The sequence below is a fragment of the Amblyomma americanum genome, chromosome 5 (genome assembly GCF_052857255.1).
Source record: "Amblyomma americanum isolate KBUSLIRL-KWMA chromosome 5, ASM5285725v1, whole genome shotgun sequence".
Classification (NCBI taxonomy): Eukaryota; Metazoa; Arthropoda; class Arachnida; order Ixodida; family Ixodidae; genus Amblyomma; species Amblyomma americanum.
In genome coordinates, this window is record NC_135501.1 from 159,216,296 (window position 1) to 159,236,638 (window position 20,343).

Sequence of the window (20,343 nt, forward strand, 5' to 3'; positions counted from 1 at the left end):
GCTTTCTAGGGGGGGACGCAGAGCTCTGAGAGAACTAGTGTAGAGGAAGGACAGAAGAAGACGAAGTGTCCATGTTAAGGTGCCTTCACATCACTCTTGTGCAAATCTCGCCTGCCGCGTAACCACGTTCCCTATAGCAAACGAACTGGATTCACGCCCTCCGAGCAGGCTACGGACGCCTAGTTGCCGCCTGGTTGCGTCTCATACAGCAAATGTCACGCAGTTATTCCTGGACCTGAACTGCGCACCACGGCTAGGCCTAGCGCATCCGGTGACGTGCTGGCGGGGGTAGCTCCGCCTGCGCCGCTTGCCTCGGTGGCATTCCCGACAGTAGAACAGCCCACTGAGCATGGGCTGGACCTCTAAAATCGTGCCTTTGTTTCATCAGATACGGCACCTGCCTTGCCTTCTCCAAATGTACAACTCGTGAGTGCTTTACCCTCTGGACGGAACATAGATACGGCTGCTCAGCCTGTACTTCTGAATCGACCTCTACCAATACCACATGTCACGTTGAGCACTCCAATGGACCTGACATCAGCTCCGCCAATCGGGCTGCCGGCCCTCCGCTCTCCTCAAAAGCGCCCTTCGGGAGACGCTGCAACGGGTTCCTCTTCGGCCAGAGGCGGCTCACAAGGCAAACGTTCCTTCCTAACCCCAGACCACCCAGTTGTGTCTACCCACGGCTCACTGAGTTACAAAGCCACTATGAAAATCTCTGGCCTTACAGATATACCGACCAGAATTCTACAGGCAAACCTGGTTGCTTGTCTCGGAACGAAAGGTTTTCGCGGCTTTACGGCCAGAAAGAAGTCCAATACCATTGCTGTGTGGATCCCGACCTTAGGTGCCGTGGAACGTCTGCAAACGCTACAGTACATTACAGTTCGCAGCGAGGTCTTGGTACCGGTACAGGTGTACGTGGTTGATGGATCCGACTTGCAACATTGTGTTGTCTGCAACGTCGATGTTAATGAGGACCAGGCCGCCCTTCAGCGTGAGCTTTATTGTCCCACTCACCGAGTGATCCAGGCACGTTACATGGAAAAAGGGCGCTTATGCATCGTCACCCTGCAAGGCCCACCAACACCGCCGGCCTGCTTGTACTATTATGGCTGCATTTTACGGCCTCGGCCATACAAACCAACAGCCGTCTACTGCAACAGTTGCTTCAAACCTGGCCATATGCGTAGATCCTGCCCTTTCACAACTCGAGTGGAACCTGTGTCAGAAGGCGCAGCGGCGTACAGATGTGGCCTCTGCAAAACTGACGACCACGACATCACATCACCCCACTTGCCCCACAAAGCAGAAACAACAGAAAAGATCCGTCGTGGGTATTCTAAGCAAATGACTGAGAATGTGTATACGCCCCTTCTTCAGACTTCCAACCGTTTTGCACCTCTCCAGTTGGACGATGACGAGTGCCTCGGACTTCCCGTGCTGCACACACATGGAAATGCTACCCAGCAGACTTATAGCGATAAAGTGCGTAAGTACTGCCGACATCAGCAGGCTACAAAACAGCGTAGCATCCCGGAACCTCAATGATGACATGGTAGCAGTTGATGACCAAATTGCACGCCTTTTGGCAGAGGTCTCAAGGCTCCGACAACACCGTGAACTGCTTGCCCGCCGTAGGCATGCAGCGGGATCTGGCACCGCTACTAGAAATGACGAATCAGCACCGAGCATGTCCCGCCCACCAGCTTCTTTCACCGCTATTCCCAGAGTACCTGCTACATTGCCAGATAACTCTACGGCGTCACTGCTCCGCTTAATAGTTACCCAGTTATCCAACCTGACATCTGTCCTCTTGCAATGCTTGGACTACTAACCGAAGATGGCACGTTCCGGCTTTTCTGGTGTGCTCCAGTGGAACTGTAGAGGCCTCTCCAATAAAGGGGGAGAGCTCAAAACCCGTCTTCGCTTGCACAAGCTGCAGGTGTGGGCCATGTTACTGCAGGAAACCAATGCCTTGCAGCAGTTCCGGGCTTCAGTGGTTATGCGTCGCCTTCGATGAACGACCATCGTGTGCACACTGCTTCCCCTCCGGAAAGGGCGGCGGTGTACTTTAACACGCGTTTCCCTCACGTATTCCTCTCTCTGGAAAATTGGTGCACCTCGTATCAGAAGGTAGTAGCAGTTGCTGTAAAATTACCGAAGGCAACTCTTGTGGTGGTATCCTGGTGTCCTGGTATTCTGTAAGACCAGCGGGTGGCGCTCCCTCCCGTATTAATCTGGGCTGTTTATTGACTGTGCGCAGGAAATACCCCGAGTGTCCGATTTTAGTCGGAGGTGACTTCAACGCCTCACACCTAGACGGGGGGGTACCCTACTTCAAACCCCCGCGGCAGGCGTGTGCGGGATGCCTTCGCGGATGCGTTGTTTATTCTTCCAAATAACCCCAGTTCAGCAACGCGAGCTATGCGTCACAGTCGCAGTACCACCTATGCTCCTGATCTGATGTGGTGGTCTGGCCCCGGCACTCCCTCGTGGCACCTTGAGCCTGACTGTTGGGGCAGTGACCACCACCCTATAATCATCGGTGTCCATCCATCACGTGCTCGCCGGTTACGCCGCAAGTGCACGGTGGTCAACTAGGATTGCTTCTGTGCTATTCTCCAGGATCTCCCTGTAGAGTCGTCACCATCGCTTGTTGACCGCATACAATGCGCGTTAAACAGGGCTACCACCTGCACTTGGGCAGACATCGATCGACTGGTTCCAGATATCGGTCTGCAAAACTTGTGGGCTGCTCGCCGACAGGCCGAGCTGGCAGTCTCACGTCATTCCACATCTGCACAGGCACGTATAAGACTGAACTATATACTGCTAAGGCTCGCAAATACGAACGCGATCTATCACGAAGGCAGTGGCATGCTTGGCGCGAGCAGTTCTCTGCGAAGTCGTCGAATCCATCTTTCTGGCGAACTTTCCGTGAAATGGAACACCGTAACTGTCACCACGACGCAGCTAGCACCGCATGCTTCGCAGATAACTTGCCTCCGGATGATATCGCCAGAGAAGCGGCACGGAAATTCTTTCCAAAATATGATGTGTTGCCACGCTCAGCTACCCAGTCTAACGGCAGGGATTCCAGCTCACGTAGATAAACTGCCATCAGCACCAGATGCGAGGGTACTGCGTCTCCTTTTACCATGCCTGAGTTGCTTGCAGCAATAGATGAGGCTAAACGAAAGACATCGCCCGGTCCGGATGCCATTCTACATGAAGTGTACAAGAACATGAGTTGTGCTGTCCTCCCTCAACTTCTAGACACCATTAACACCGTATGGCTAAACGGCTCTGTGCCTGAGACCTGAAAATTGGCCACTGTGATCCCATTCCAAAAGCAGGGAAGCCACCGACGGATCTTGGCAACTTCAGGCCTATTTCTCGAACATCAACACTATGCAAGCTGACAGAGAAAATGTTAGCCACACGAATGTCATGGTGGCTGGAGCGCCACGGTTTCTACCACCCCGCCGAAATTGGCTTCCGTCCATTCATCGCCACTGAAGACGGTTTGGCTGTCTCGGCGTCGCAAGTTCTCTCTTCAACTCGCAGCCAGTGTACGTACCGTCCTCGCCATGGATATCGAAAAGGCTTACGATAATATGTCATGCTGCCATTTTGCATACTATTGACATGCTGCATTTCCCTCTTCAAGTATGCAATTTTATAAAGTCCTTCCTTGAAGGAAGACGATTTGCCATACGCCTCAGTGGTGACTCCATAGGATCATTTGAATCTGTTCGCGGTGTACCCCAAGGCTCGGCGCTGTCACCAACACTGTTCAATATTGCCTTCATTCTTCTTGCATGGCGCTTACATGATGTTCCTGACGTTAAGTTCTTACTGTACGCCGATGATATCACGGTATGGAGCACTCACCATGACCTGCTAATTCAAGCGGCGGTCCTACAGTCAGCCTTAGATATTACCGCCAATTACGCTATGTCTGTCGGCCTACAGCTTTCAGTGAGCAAAACTGCGTTCATGTCAGTGGCCAACCGCTGAGGTCGCCGTAAACTCGCTGCTACGCTAATCCGTTTCCAGCTATCTGGAACCCCTGTTCAAGAATCTTCGACATTGAAAATTCTGGGTTTGTCGATACATCAGTCCGGAACGGGTACTGCCTGGCTTTCTCAAGCTAAAAAGCAGGCGTTGCAGACTTTGGGCCTAATAAGACGTATTGCTCCCAAAAGCGGCGGCGCTCGCTCCCATGTCGCACGACATTTGGTGAAAGCGGTTTTGCAACCGCGCCTCATTTACCAAGCACAGTTCCAACACTTAACCAGAGCTCAGTGGGATCGTCTGGAAGCCGTCAATCGAGAGGCAATGAGAGCTATCACTTGCCTTCCACGCATCACGCCGATCATGGCACTTCAAGAAAATGCTCAGTTAAATACCCTTGACGAGCTTCTGCAGCAGCGCCGTGATGCTCGTAGCCTTAAGGCCACCCTTTTGCATTCACCGCGAGCACTGCGGACCTTTGCTTCCTCACACACCATACTGTCGCCGCCACCGTCAATTCGTCCTCCTTTGGACTTTGTTCAGCTGAGCGACAACAAACCTACCGATCTACGTCGCCCAACCTCACCTTATGCGGCATCGTCCCTTCGCGAGCGAATCGCGGAACAAGATAGTCACCTACCCCGCGGCTCAATTATTATATATGTTGATGCCAGTATCCGGGGCTGTGTAACGACGACTGCGCTTTACTGTCCCTGCCAGCCTGCACTTAACAAGACGGCCAGGTTTCGATTCGCGGAACCCCCTACTCCCTTCTGTGCTGAGCTGCTTGCTATACAAGATGCGCTTCGCTCTGTAGTCGCAATTACCTTGCTCCCTACAGCCGACATTATCATCTGTAGTGAAGCCCTTCAAGCAACTCGTCTACTCCTACGCGTCAGCCGCAGCCCAGAAATATTCCAGAATATACATCGCCTGGCGGCTCACATCCCGCAAGCCATTCGAGTTGAGTGGGTCCCACGTGACCTACTCAATTCAGAAAGATCTGCAGATTCTGCAACCCGCTTGCCAACCCTACCCACGTCAATGCCTCAATTCCTCAGTATGGATGATGCTACCCTCCTCCTCACAAGAAAGGAACACCTGCGGCGCCGCACACGTGCTCTCGTCCCTCCGTGTGCGATAACCCTCCCCGCGGTCTTACCCGTGCAGAGGAGGTTGTGCTCCGGAGGATCCGGGTCGGAGTTGCCCTCACTCCTGCCGTAACTCGGACGTGGCCTCAATTTCGCCACTTATATCCCCGCCTAGAATGTCCAGTATGCAACTCGCAAGGCACTGAGGCTGACATTCACCACTTGTTGTGGGATTGCCCGGCACTGAAGCCAACTAGAATTCGCTACCTGGCAGCAGCAGGGCTCAGCCCAGACAACCCGTCCTCATATATTGATTCGACGCAGGGGCCATATCACAGCTCCCTCCTCGACTTCATTCGACCGGCACATCTTTCCTGCTTTATTTTGCACCCCACCCACTCTTTTCTTTCTTCTCTCTTTTCTTCCTAACACCCCTTATGCCCTGAGGCAATAAACAACGCTATCAAAAAAAGTGTAGACAGGGAAGACCCAAGGTCAAAGAAACGAAGGAACCATAGGAGAAGAAATAAACACAAGTACCAGTGCCAATTTAATTCAGATATAGGTTACATTAACTTGCAAGGTGGCAGGAATAGCCTGAAATGGGAGGAAATAGAAGACCAGTTAAGGCAGGAGGAATGTAATTTCATATTGTTTTGTTGAAAAGCATCTTAGAGACGTTGAGCAAGCACCCTGCAACCCAGACTATGCATGGGAATATTGCAATAGAACAGAGGGCAGCAGAAAGGGGTGGAATTGTGGCATTCATTCATAAAAGTATGAATTTTGAAAGGGTTAAACTGGGATGCAAGGAACATATTTGGCTAAAAGGATAAGTGGCAGGGGAGCAAACACTCCTTGTCTTTGTATACCTGTGGACAGGAGCTAATGCCAACGAGGAAAACAGGAAAGTGTTAGAATGTATTGTAAGCGACACTGATGACCTAGGAGGACTGGGCGAGATAATTATATTAGGCGCAATGAATGCACACACAGAAGACCTGGATTAATACACAGATTCAACAGGAAGCATGCTGATGGATATCTGTGACAGGCATGATTTACTTGTCTGCAGCAGTACCGAGAAATGTGAAGGGCTCATAACATGGGAAGCAGGGAGTTTGCACTCGACGATAGATTATACACTCATCTGACATAGGATGTATAATAGATTAGGGGTAATGAGAATAGATGAACATGGTTCCAGAAGTCTGTGTAGTGACAACAAAGGTATCAAGTTGAGTTTCAGAAGAGAAACTAATGCAGGACTAAAGCGATGTGAACAATCAGAGAGGAATTTTTACTCAAAAAGCAATTGGAAGCTGTAGCCAAACAAACTGAGAAAGTAATTTTTGAGGATATTGAAAGAGAATGGACTTATACCAAATTAACTCGATTAATTGAGCTAGGGCTAGTTAATGTGCGAGTCAAGCCAAACGGGAAAAGACGCAAACCCAAGAGTTGGTGGGATGAGGAACTGAAGAAGGCGATAGAGAAACGTTAGGAAGCGTCCAGGGAACACAGATATTCCAAGAAGAGGAGGGAACCGGAAGCTGAGGTAGGCGCAAAATCGGATACCTTCATAAAGTGTAGAAGGAAAGCATCGTATTTGATTAATGAGGAAATTAGAAGAAAGGGTGCCCCAAGGATGTCAAAAGTAAATAAAAAGGATAGAAAAGTAGTTCAGAAATTCTGGAAGCATCTAAATACAATGTGTAATAAGGCAAGGCAAGAGCAAATGTTTATTGTTACAGATCAGGGTATTCGACTAGAAGGGGATGAAGGAATGAAACATATAGGAACAAGGATGACAGCAAAATTTAAAGAAAGAAATGTCGCACATAATTCATCGGAGGAGGATAGACCGGTTACGGCAATTGCTTCACTTGTGCAAAGAGAGTGGGAAAGGCCACAGAAGAAGGTTCCTAGTGGCACGTCGACAGGAGCAGATGGTATTCCGATTATGTTAATAACGAAGCTAGGACCAAAATCCAAGCAATCATTAATTCAGGTAGTGAACAAAAATTAGTGGATGGCAAAGCCCCAAATGAATGACGATGAAGTAGAATGAATATGATATATAAGGGAAAGGGGGAAAAAGCTGACATAAGCAACTACCGTTCCATAGCAGTGAAGTGTGTGGTTTACAGGGTGCTGATGCAGATTATAAAGAAAATACTGCAGGATTGGCTGGAGAACGAGGGGGTGCTAGAGGAGCTACACAATGGGTTCCGGAAACAAAGAAGGTTGGAGGACAATCTGTTTTCATTGACGCAGGGTATAGAGATTGCTGAAAAGGAACATAGGCCCCTATGACTAGCATATCTCGATATTAGGGAAGCTGGTTTATGGTTTATGGGGGTTTAACGTCCCAAAGCGACTCAGGCTATGAGGGACGCCGTAGTGAAGGTCTCCGGAAATTTCGACCACCTGGTGTTCTTTAACGTGCACTGACATCGCACAGTACACGAGCCTCTAGAATTTCGCCTCCATCGAAATTCGACCGCCACGGCCGGCATCGAACCCGCGTCTTTCGGGCCAGCAGCCGAGCGCCGTAACCACTCAGCCACCGCGGCGGCTCGATATTAGGGAAGCCTAAGACAACTTTATTCAAGAGGATTTGTGGGACCTGCTGGGCACATTGTATGTGGAGGATGGAGTAACTGATCTTTTAAAAGGTATATATAAAGGTAATAGAGTGCTTATAAAATGGGAAACAATGTATCAGGGCCTATGGAGATACAGCGGGGGCTTAGGCAAGGATGTCATCTGTCTCTTTTGTTGTTGATGTTGTATCCGCAAGGGTTAGAGACCAAACTAGAGAGGTGCGGACTAGACTTCATCCTTTCTTTTTTCAAGAAAGGAGAATGGTTTAAACAATCATTGCCGGGACTAATGTACGCGGATGATATAGTGCTAATGGCTGACAACCGAGAAGATTGGCAGAAGTTGATAAACATTTGTGCCACAGAGGGGAGATCGATTAGGTTTCAAATTTGGCAAGGTAAAACCTGCAGTCATGATATTTAATAATAAGAGCGGCGAGCATATAGTATACAGGAGTTCACGCTAGAAGTTGTGGATGAGTACAAGTATCTTGGGGTGTGGATAAATAACGGTTCTGAGTATCTGAGAGAACTTGAAAAAATGTGCAATGAATAGAGCTGGTAGGATTGCAGCTGTCATGAAATATAGGGCACTGTGTAATTACAATAGGTATGAAATGGTAAGAGGGATCTGGAAAGGGGGCGATGGTTCCTAGTCTGACTCTCGGCAACGCGGTCGAGTCCATGAGACCAGATGTTCAAGCAAGGTTAGGAATCAAACAATGCGGCGTGGGGAGGCTAGCTTTGGGAACGCACCAATTAAGGGGGTACAGGGTGATATGGGATGGACGTCTATCGAGAGCAGAGAACCTAACAGTGAAATATAGCATTTGAGGAACGATTGAGAAAAATGGGCGAAAAACGGTGGGCTACGAAAGCTTTCAGACATCTGTACATAACGAATGCTGACACGAAATGGAAAAAGCGAACTAGAAAATTGACAAGCAAATAACAGGACAGCACATATTTTACGCGAGGTCAGTATATTTTACGTCAGACAGCTACCATAGCCGCGGGCGGTAAGCTGCGTCTCTTTGGTGGGTCAGCAAGATTCGACATTCCCGGAGGATTCCCGCACCCGCGGACAGCCGGTGGTGGAGCAGCGTGCAATTTTGAGCGTGGAAAAGGCACCTAAATGCCACGGAGCACATCCTTCCCTGCACGCTCTTAAACAAAATGGCTTAAAACCGATTCGCGACTTCTTTCTTCCTGTAGAGGATTTTCTTTTCCTTCCTCAACCAGTGCATAGCCGCGGTCAGTAAGTCACCATTAGATCGCCTTTGTGTGCTGCCGACAACGAAAGCTTTCAAGAAGAATTACTCGTGCTACGTGTTCGCCAGCACATAGACACTGTGCCGAGCATCGGAGGAGTTGCCAGAATTAGACCCCGTGATGATCAACATAGGCTGATGAGAACAGAATTAGTGTGTGGTGTGTGCAGAAAAAGTATTCGCTTATACTTGCTTCGTAGGCAGTGAAGCTTGTTGATTCTCAGGAAAAAAAACAACATCATCAGTATTGCTAGTGCAATCCCATTGAAACCGCGAGCAAGATTAAACAACTCGCTTCGGGTAAGCCGCACAGTGCCTGCAGCTATATTTGGTTAACCACAAATGACTAGGAAATTTGTCGTTGCTGCCAGATAAGCAGTAATAATCCGTGTAAACACGCAGATGATCAGTGTGCTTATTTATTATTTTTTAAACACAGCAGATCTAAAGATTGGTGATATGTGTTATATACAGCATGGTCGGTCACCGCAACCTTGGTAGTATTGTTATTTTTCATATGAAAAAAAATCTTGGTATGGAAGTTAGACACTGCCTGATTCCGCAAAAAGAGGAAGTTTCATGTCGCGAAGAGACCAAAAAATGGTTTTCTTTTATTCTGGGAACCCTGAACTTCTAACGCTCCTTGAGGAAACAGTGAAAACTCTAATTCTGTTTCTGGAAATTTTGACCATTCGACTCTTATAGGCCACAATTCGTGCGTAAAATATATGAAAATATGGCATTGCTTGCCATTGGGAGAAATCTTAATAATTTTGAGTAGTTGTAAGGTGGTAATTAATTATTAAGAAGAAAGGATAGAAAAGCTCAGCAAGCATAGTTCTCAGAACGAATACCTGTTTTCCTACCGACATCTGTTAATCCTGGACCCTGAAGTGCAGCTGCAGCTTGGTACCTGCCTTGCACGACCTCATGCAACTTGGCGTCGTCGATTGTAGCGTTATTTATTTCTTGTCGATATGGCTGACAGAACGTCATACATATTGTCACGCGTGAATGCGGGGGATCACTGATCGCAAGAGACAGCGGCGGGCTTCGACGAACGTTGTTGTTGTTGTTAGCCTATCAAAAGATGGCACATACCCACACTGTGGGATCGGCCAAGAATCGGTTGACTCCGGCGGATTCTTCTTCATGAACAGAAAAACGATGAAATTTTGAACTTAAAAATTAGTAATTATAATAATAATAATAATTGGTCGTTGCGGCCAGATGGGCAGTAATATTCCGTCTATACCCGCAGATAATCAGTGCGCCTATTTTATTATTCTTTAAACACAGCAGGTCTACAGATTGCTGATATGTGTTAAATACAGCCTGGTCGGTCACCGCAACTTTTCTAGCATTGTTATTTTTCATATTAAAAAATAATATGTTGGTACGGACGTTAGAGGAACGTCTTGACCAATGTCTTCGACGAACGACTTGACCACAGCTCCAGATCGCTTCTTCTTCTTCTTCTTTCAGAGGCAGCGCGGGCTTCAGGTCAGCGCTAAGCGAACATGCGGAATGCACCGTGTCACTGGCGCCCCGGGAAGAAAGAGCATCGTCCTGGTGCGTAGCCTGTGTGCTTTAAAAAAAGTCCGCTACGGGAAGCATGATGTGCGCCTGAAAGTACAGCACTACCGCTACCGCTCGTAGTAAGGCTTGAGACGGACAACGTGTACCACCTCAGGATGCAGGGATCGCCTAGACTTCTGAAAGCCGTCAGGAACGACCTCATAGTTGAGGTCTCCAATTTCCCTGATCACTTGGTATTGTCCAAAATACCGGCAGAGGAGCTTTTCGCTAAGTCAGCGTCGGCGAATGGGAAACCAGACCCTTACACGGTCTCCTGATGTAAACCGAGCATCACGGCGCCGGAGGTTATAGTGTTGGGCATCTCGGCAGTGTTGGTCGAGAATCCGCACTCTGGCCAGCTGGGTAACATGGCGTCCAGCATTGTGATCACGTCGCCGCCGTAAACGAGACGGAACGGTGACATGTTTGTCGTTTCCTGCACGGCCGTATTGTATGCGAAGGTGACGTATGGGAGCACTTCGTCCCAAGTTTTGTGCTGAACGCCGACATACATCGAGAGCATGACGGCTAGCATTTTGTTTATTCGTTCCGTTAAACCTTTCGTCTGAGTGTGGTAGGATGTCGTATTTTGGTAGTCTGTATGACTGTGGCGTAAAATATGCTGCAGGAGGTCAGCCTTGAAAGCTGTACCCCTATCGCTGATTAGGATCAGCGTCCGAGTGCTTCCGGCCGGTCTTGTACACCACTGTCATGTCGTATTCTTGGAGGCGCAGACTCCATCTGACAAGGCGGGCTGACGGATCTTTGAGGGTCACCAGCCAACACAAGGCATGATGGTCCGTATCTACAGCAAAACGTTTTCCTTAAGGGTAGGGTCGAAATTTCGACGTCGCCCACACTATGGCTAGACACACTCAGTTTCTGAGTAGTTAGCTTCAGCGTGAGACAAAGAGCGGCTGGCATAAGCGATAACTCGTTCTCGACTGCTGTGGATTTGAACCAGAACGGCACCCAGGCCTTCGTTGCTTGCGTCAGTATAAAGCTCCGTATCTGCGTATTCGTTGAAGTGAGCCAGAACTGTACGCGCTTGCAGGTGGCATTGAAGAGTTTCAAATGGTTGTGCTTGAGGGGCGTCCCACGTGAAAGGCGTGTCTGTCATTGTCAAACGCGTCAGGGGCTCAGCGATTCGAGCGAATTCTTTAAGAAAGCGACTGTAGTAGGCACATAACCCTAGAAAGCGGCGGACTGCATTTTGGTCCTGGGGTGGAGGGAAATTGGCAATTGGTTTAGTTTTGTATGGGTCCGGCCAAACTCCCTCGTAACTGACGACATGACCCAAGAGCTTTAGCTCAGTGTAAGCAAAGTGGCATTTCTCTTTTTTTAACGTTATTCCAGAAGACTTTACGGCTTGCAACACAACGTCGAGGCGCCGAAGGTGCTCCTCGAACGTTGGGGCGAACACAACTGCATCAAGGTAGACGAGGCATGTCTGCAACTTCAGGTCTGCCAGAACTGTGTCCATCAGCCGTTGGAACGTTGCGGGTACAGAGCACTAACCAAATGGCCTTACCTTAAATTCATAGAGACCGTCCGGAGTAATAAATGCGGTTTTTTCTCTGTCCCGTTCATCTACCCCGATTTGCCAAAATCCTGATTTTGAGGTCCATGGATGAGAAATATTTAGCATAGCAGAGGCGATCGAGAGCATCGTCGATTCGAAGAAGGGGATAAACATCTTTTTTAGTTACTTTGTTTAGGCGACGCTATTCAACACAAAACCGCAGTGTACCATCTTTTTTGTTCACGAGGACGACGACTACGGGAGGGTTGAATGACGTCGTCTCGAAGCATCTTCTTAATTTGACGGCTGATTGCCGCGCGTTCAGTGGAAGACACACGGTAAGCTGACTGTCGGAGAGGGTGCAGGGCGTCATCCGTATTTATCCGATGCTTGGCCAAGTGGGTTCTTCCGACGCGGGAAGAAGTCGAGAAGGTATCGTCGTAGCCCTGGAGGAGATTTTTCACTTGGCCTCGCTGCTGCGCGAAAGCGCGGGGTTAATGTCGTACAGGAAGTCGGGAACAACGGTGTGAACTTCTGTGGACGATACCATGGCAAGGCTGAGCGCTTGTTGAATGTCGGCGATACTATAAATGTGGGCCACGGTGCTCCCAAGGCCGTGATGTTGGTGCTCGCCTTCAAAATTCGTAAGCAGTACTTCGGTTTCTCCGCTTTTGAAGCTAGCGACCCCTCTGGCGACAGCAAGACAGTGATCGAAAAGCATAATTTGTTTGCTTTAGACGACCCCTTCAAACTTCCGCAGCGTCTTCGCGCCGACAGATACCACAACACTCGAAAGGGGCGGAATGGTGACGTCATCAAGGCTATAGAGCTAGGCAACAGAGGTACACCACAGGGATCGGTCCTATCCCCGCTCCTCTTCAACCTAGCCATGAGAGGCCTCCCAGCGAAACTGGGAGGAATCTAGAACTTACACTTTAGCATGTATGCGGACGACATAAATGTCTGGATAAACAAGGGCAGCGATGCAGAGATAGAAAACAAACTTCAAACAGCGGCAGACACAGTAGTGGAGTACGCGGCAGGAAGGGGGGTAGCCTGCTCGCCAGAGAAGTCAGAACTCTTAATATACAACCCAAAATCTTTAAGATTAAAAAGGGATAGTAATCTTAGCATTATGGTTGGAGGCAAACCGGTGCCTAGGGTTGACAAGATAAGAATTTTAGGCCTTTTTATTCAGGAAAATGGATGCAATGATGAAACAATAAAGAAACTGGAAGGATATGCAGCGCAAGTAACTGGAATATTCAGAAGAATAGCGCACAAAGGGAGAGGACTCAAAGAAAGGAGCCTAATAAAATTGGTGCAAGCATACATAATCAGTCGACTCAGCTACGCTACACCATATTTTAACATCCGGGCCCCAGAAAGAGATAATTTGGACTCAATAATTAGGAGGTGCTACAAACGAGCGTTAGGAATACCCATAAGCACCTCAACGGAAAGACTCCTAGCTATGGGGATACACAACATGTGGAAGGAAACGGCCGAGGCGGTCAGAACAGCTCAGCAGGAAAGACTTAGACAGACATATACAGGCAGAGTCATTTTAGGCATGGTAGGATTGCAGGCAGACAGAGGCATGCAGCAAAAACAAGACATCCCGAAGGAGGTCAGGGAACATCTCAGAATAGACCCACTTCCGAGAAACATGCACCCCACCTTCAACAGTGAGAGGAGGGAAAAGAGAGCCGAAGCCATCATGAGACGCTTCAACGAAATGAATAAGGAGAGGTAGCATACACGGATGCGGCGAGCGGTAGACTGGGAGCAGCTGTAGCCTCAGTGGTGGATGTAAAGGGTACAGCAATATCAGCAGCTACGATACGCAGCCGCAATTCGGAAGTAGCAGAAGAGCTAGCAATAGCTCTTGCTTGCGTGGGAACAGAGGCAAACTATATAATAAGTGAGAGTAAAACAGCCATCTACAATTATGGAAGAGGTAGAGTCGCATCAGAAGCTGTCCGGATTCTAACAGGGAAAAAGATGAATAGAAAAATTAGCCTATTATGGGCACCAGCTCATACGTCAGTACCAGGCAATGAAGCGGCGCACCTTCTAGCTCGCGATCTCTACCTCCGAGCAGCAGCGGAACCGCCAGATTGCAAGGAACTAGACGAGAGACTACAAACATACACAGAAATCATAGAGAATTACAGACTGCAGAGAAGAACTGTCCCTCCTCCGGACAAGGAGCTCGGGAACAGAGAGGCAGTAACCTGGAGAAGGCTACAGGCCGGAAATATCATAAACCCGGTATGGGCGTCACACGTCCTACAAGACGAGGACATAGAAGATAAATGTAAAAAATGTAGAGAGAGGGGGACCCTCGACCATATAATTTGGCAGTGTGTACACTCCCCAGGGGTGAGGGAAGGAATAGATAGTAGAGAAGCCTGGGAAACCCTTCTGCAAAGCGCGGACCCCGCGACCCAGAAGAAAGCCATCGATCTGGCGGCAGAGGCCGCGAAGAGCCAACAACTCTTTGCCTGCATCTAGTCGCGGAGGCCCTGGTCTCTGCCCCTAGGCCAGCGCGCCAGGGGTAGGGAGTAGAGGGCCTCCATTTCTGATGGAAATAAAAGTTTTTGGAACTGGAACTGGAACTGGAAGAGCTGCGGGACGTTCGAAAGCACTGCGGATTGCGTTATCGTTGGAGAACGTCACTTACTTTGATTTAAGGTCAATGAACGCGCCATTTTCTGTCAAAAAATTCACTCCGAGGATTACGTTCCGGGAACACTGGTCGAGTACGACGAATGTGGCCAGGTACGTGTCCTCTTCGATGGCCACTCGTGACGTGCACTTGCCAGTTGGGGTGATCAAATGGCCCCCGGCAATACGAAGCTGTGGGTCAGTGCAAGGTGTCGTCACCTTTTTCAGAGTCGCGGCAAAAGGTCCACTGATTACCAAGTAGTCGGCGCCAGAGTCCACAAGTGCGGTGACGTCGGTACCGTCGATTGAAATGTTTAGATCAGCAGTTGTAGCCGTAGGTGTACAGGAACGTCGCGGAGTCCGCTCACGGCTGCGGTGTGGCGCCAGGCGGTTTCGTTGCGGCGGAGAATCGATGCGGCAAGGCGTGTTATCGGGCTGGTGATCGTCGGTGCGTCGTAGAAGTGGTCGGTCATGTTTGTGCAGCGTTGGAGGATCTTGGACGTGTCGCAGGTGAGCAACCTTCCCCCGGAAGGTTGCCGCTTCTAGTTTTCCCGACGGGGCTAGGAGACCTTCCACGCGAAATGTCGCGGAGACGAGAAACGACGTGGACACGGCGACCGAGCATAGTAGCGTGGTGCTTCGGGTGCCGCGGCCAGGAAATCGCTTATTTCTCGAGGCTATTCATCACGCTGCGGTCGAGGTGCATCGGCACTATATCCCTGCAGGCCCATACGTCGGTAACGACAGTTGCGGTAGATGTGACCGGGCGCGCCGCAGTGATAGCACGGAGGGCGCTGATCGGCAGTACGCCAGACGTCGCTCTTCCGAGGGGGGCCTGAGAAGAGTGAGCAAGGAGTGGTTGGCGGCGAATGTGGACAGGTGTACCGGGGCGACTTTGAGGCGGCGGTGGACGGCGAGCGGCTGCGGTGTAGGTCATCATCTGGGGCGTTGTGTTCGGTTGAAGAGGGTCTGGCGGCGTGAGCGCCTGTTGGACCTCTTCACGAATAATGTCCGAAATGGAATAAACCTGCGGCGACTGCGGGGCTGGAAAGAGCTTTTGAAGCTCTTCGCCTAAGACGGTCTGGATGATCTCCGGAAGGACGTCGTGGCTAGAAGCATCGACACCGCTGGTAGCCATCAGCGACGGCGGACGCTCGTACTTTCTGGATCGGATGTCGAGCACCTTCTTCATGGTAGTGGCTTCGGAAACAAATTCGACAACTGTTCTGGGCGGGCTTCCAACTAACCCAGTGAAAATCTGCTCCTTGATGCCCCTCATAACAAAACGCGGCTTCTTCTCTTCGGACATGTTGGGATCAGTTCGGCGGAAGAGCTTCGTCATGTCCTCGGAGTGAACGAAGACGCGCTTGTTTGGTAATTGGACGCGTGTCAGGAGGAGCAGCTCGGAACATTCTTTCCGGAGGACGGTAGTAAAAGCCTGCAAAAACTGAGTCTTGAAGGAACCCCACGTTGTTATTGTGGCCTCTCGGTTCTCAAACCAAGTACGAGCAGCACCCTCCAGCAAAAAAAAAACACGTGCTGCAGCATCGAGTCGTCAGCCCACCTGTTGTATTGGGCTACGCGCTCGATCTTGTGAAGCCAGTCTTCCGGGACCTCGCATGGAAAACTTTGAAAGGTGGGTGGCTTGCGTGGCTGCTGCAGCACGACGGACGGCGAAGGGATGGCATCCGACATGCTGACGGGGATTTGTGTGGACAATGGTGGTCGCGCAGAATCAGAAGTCAGTGTCCTCACGGTTGGACGAGACTGCAGAGGCCCGAACTCTGGTTGGAGTCCTTGCAGCCGCCGGCTACCTTAGTAGGTGGGCGCAACTTTGACTTACAAGGATTCAGGCGGGCTGGAGTCTCGGGTTCGTGGAGGGGTCCTGGGCATGGAGTGCGTTACGCAGCACCTCCGCCAAGATGTCACCCATGAATGCGGGAGATCACTGATCACGAGAGACAGCGGCGGGCTTCGACGAACGTTGCTGTTGTTGTTAGCCTATCAAAAGATGGCACATACCCACACTGGGGGATCGGCCAAGAATCGGGTGGCTATTCACCTGAACGCAGTTAACAAAAAGGAAAAGCATGTGGAAGCGCAACACCGGTGAATTTTTTCGTCATGAACAGAAAAGGGATGAGTGTTTTGATTAAAAATTTTAAGAAGAATAATAAAGAGAGTGATTAATGATTAATGATTTAGTCAAAATTTAATAATTGATAGAAAAGAAAAGGTTGGAACACTTAGCAAGGCAGTCGGTGAGATTATATCAGGAAATTTTGAACAGCGGTGCAAACAGATCTGTGGCTGAACCCAAATGTGGTGGCGCCAAATGATAGCAAGAGAGGGCTGCTCAAACTAAGGCCAAGATGCTGCAAGGGCTCCTCCAGCAACCTTTTTCTCAGTGAGTTGAATCGGCGACAATACAGCCAAAAATGTTCAATAGATTCTGCCTCACGGCAAAATGCACAAAGGGGAGAGAGCGCCAAACCCGACTTGTGTAAATAGAAATTTAGAGGGGGGATGCGGCAGCGTAACCTCGTCAGTGATACTTCAAGCTGCCGAGAGCAACAAATTTTCCTGTTCGAATATTATTTGAGGTGCTCATAATCTGCCGATGTTAAAAGTGATGTGTCTTGCGTGCTTAAAAACGCACGTCGCCGAAATCTAGATGCTGTAATGTAGGCTGTAGCCGGGATGATTAGCAAAACAGGGCCGCTGAGGGAAGCCTTTGCGAGATTATCAGCAATCTCATTTACTGTCACACTGTTGCGGCCGGGAACCCATACTAAATGAACAAGGCTCAAATGCGGAGGAAGTAGGGATAAGAAAGTTGATAAAATGGGACCGTCAACCTGTGCAGCGAGGGACGAACACAAAGATAAAGAATCAGTAATTACTGCAACTGCTGTAATAGAGGGGTCTAGCTTGCGTAGAGCAAGTATAACTGCTAGAAACTCTGCTTGAAAAATAGGGGTGAAATCTGGAAGGCGCAGAGAAAAGGACCAGTCTAAATGCGAGCAAAATATTCCCACACCTGCTTTTTCATTGCATTGCGATGCATCAGTGGCTATTGCTATATCTGTTGGTAGGGTCTTCAGATGATCTTCTAGAAGACCATTTAGAATACTCGGTGGCAAAAGTTTTGCATTTTTTGGGAATATGTCGTCGAAAACAATGTGGATAGTGGGCCCATTCCGAAGCGCAGGAAGGATATCATAAATGTTTACATCTAAAGGCTGAAGTAATCTTTGCACAAACACTACCTGAGGGGAATTGAAACGAGACCAGGGGACACCAAAAAAGGAGGTCGGCTGAGAACAGAAAATGCTTTGGGAACGGTGGAAATGGGATTCATAGATCCTGAGGAAAGTTTGCACAGTTAAAAATTGAAGTCGTGATAAGAGAGACGGAATGCGGGCTTCAAGGTACAGCACATTGATAGCCACAAATTTTGGAAGGCCGAGGCACATGCGAAGTGCTTCCCTCTCTAAAATGACGAGAGGGCGAAGTTTATATGTAGCCGAGCCTGAAAACAACACTGATCCAAATTCTAAAATTGGCCTGACATACATTATGTAGCGCATCTCTGCGCATGCCGTACCGGTGATGACATAATCTCCGTAACATGCCCACGGCACGAGCCCCTTTCGCCGCGACATGGTCAATGTGAGGTCGCCAGGTGAGTTTGTTGTCATAAATGACCCCTAGGTATTTTAGGGATTGAACCTGCGGTATTATTTTTAACTGGCAAGTGAGAGAGACCACTACAGGAGTGAATAGAGGGAAAACAAGAGTAGCGCACTTGCCAACATTTAACTTCAGGTGTAATGCGCTCAACCAGAGCTCAAGTGTATTCAAATATGACTGCAACCGACCATACAGAGAATGTATATCCGGCGCAGCAGCAAAAAACGCAATGTCGTCCGCATAGACGTAAGTGCGTACATGGCGGACGAGAGGAATTGAGCTTAACAGAATATTAAAGAGCACAGGAGAAAGAACAGCTCCTTGCGGTACACCTCGCGTTTGTCTATACCTCTCTGAATGAACACCATTATGGACGCAAAAGAATTCCCCGTTATGAAGAAATGCAGATATCCATGCAACTATATAATCTGGAAATTGAAGAGACTGTAGCCTATGTATCAGGATGGAGTGTTCTACACTGTCGTAAGCTTCGGCGACATCTAACGTGACCAAAGCCGCGACCAGACGTTGACGACGAGCAAGGAGAATTCTGCTCTCAAGATCAGCATGTACATTCCATATCGAACACCGTGGCCGGAAACCGAGTTGGAACAGGCTGAGTATACTTTTGCGGTCCACAATGGCTGACACCCGAATTAGTAACAACCTTTCTATCAACTTTACCACGTTTGATGTTAAAGAAATTGGCCTAATATTATCGAATTCATAGCCTCCACCCTGATTTTTAAGTAAAGGGATCACCTTGGACAGCTTCCACTCAGAAGGTATCCAAGCGTGTTTGAGAGAGTACGTCTTGACCAGAGCTCCAGACCGCTTCCTCTTTTTCTTGAGGCGGCGCGTGCTTCAGGTCAGCGTTAGGCGAACATGCGGAATGCACCGTGTCAATATCATTCAGTTGAGCCCGTACCATAGCGCACATTTCCTGCTAGAAGTCGCTTTCACGAATATTAAAGCTTTTTTTTTCTATATGGCAGAAAAAACCGCCAGCACCTGATGCAGCTGCTCCCACACAGTAGAACAGGTCTGCTGCTAAGAGTCGCTTTCACGACAATTGTTTTTTTGTTCTCAATATGGGTGATAAAAGCACATGCACCTGATTCAGGTGGGCCCTGACCATAGCACACGTTTGCTGCTTGTAGTCGCTTTAACAAACGCGATTAATTTTTTGTAGATATGGCTGATAAAACCCAATGCAGCTGATTCAGCTGAGCCTAGACCAGGGTCAGTATTCAAGTTTGTGTCATAATATAAACCGTCATAATCTGCCGCAGTGGTGACATCTGATTGGTCAAAACGCCGGAAGTTAATGTAGTGGTTCGCATGCAGCGAAAATAGGCAAATAAACCGGATGGTGACGTCAAACTCATAGCATACGCTGCTCAAAGACGGCCAACATGGCGGCGCGCTCTGAAGCTGAGCCCCTTGCTTTGAAGTGAACTCATTGGTGATACTGCGTTTTTCAGCAGGTGAACCGGCTATAAACAAGGTACGTGATTGTTGCTTCGTCTTACCTTGCCTGCAACAAATTAGATAGACAATAAATTTAGCCATTTTTTTATTTCGTTGGATGACTCGGTAACTCCTAGGCCTAACGAGCACCGGTTGATTGTAGAAATTATTCTTTTCGTTCAAACCGGATGGTGCCACTAACACCGGAGCTATCTCGTCTGCGTACGTTGATTGATGTAACATCAACCGTAATGTCCCGCAGAATGCTTGCTTTTAGAGTCGTTTACTGCACTCGAACGTGCATTTCCAATTTTAGAATTCTCTTTTAGCTGTTGAAGCGCCCTGCATCATGATCGTGTGTAATGTCTGGCAGCGTGAAACCGCTGATGTGCACGGACGGTCAGTCGCCAGTGGCGCTCTAC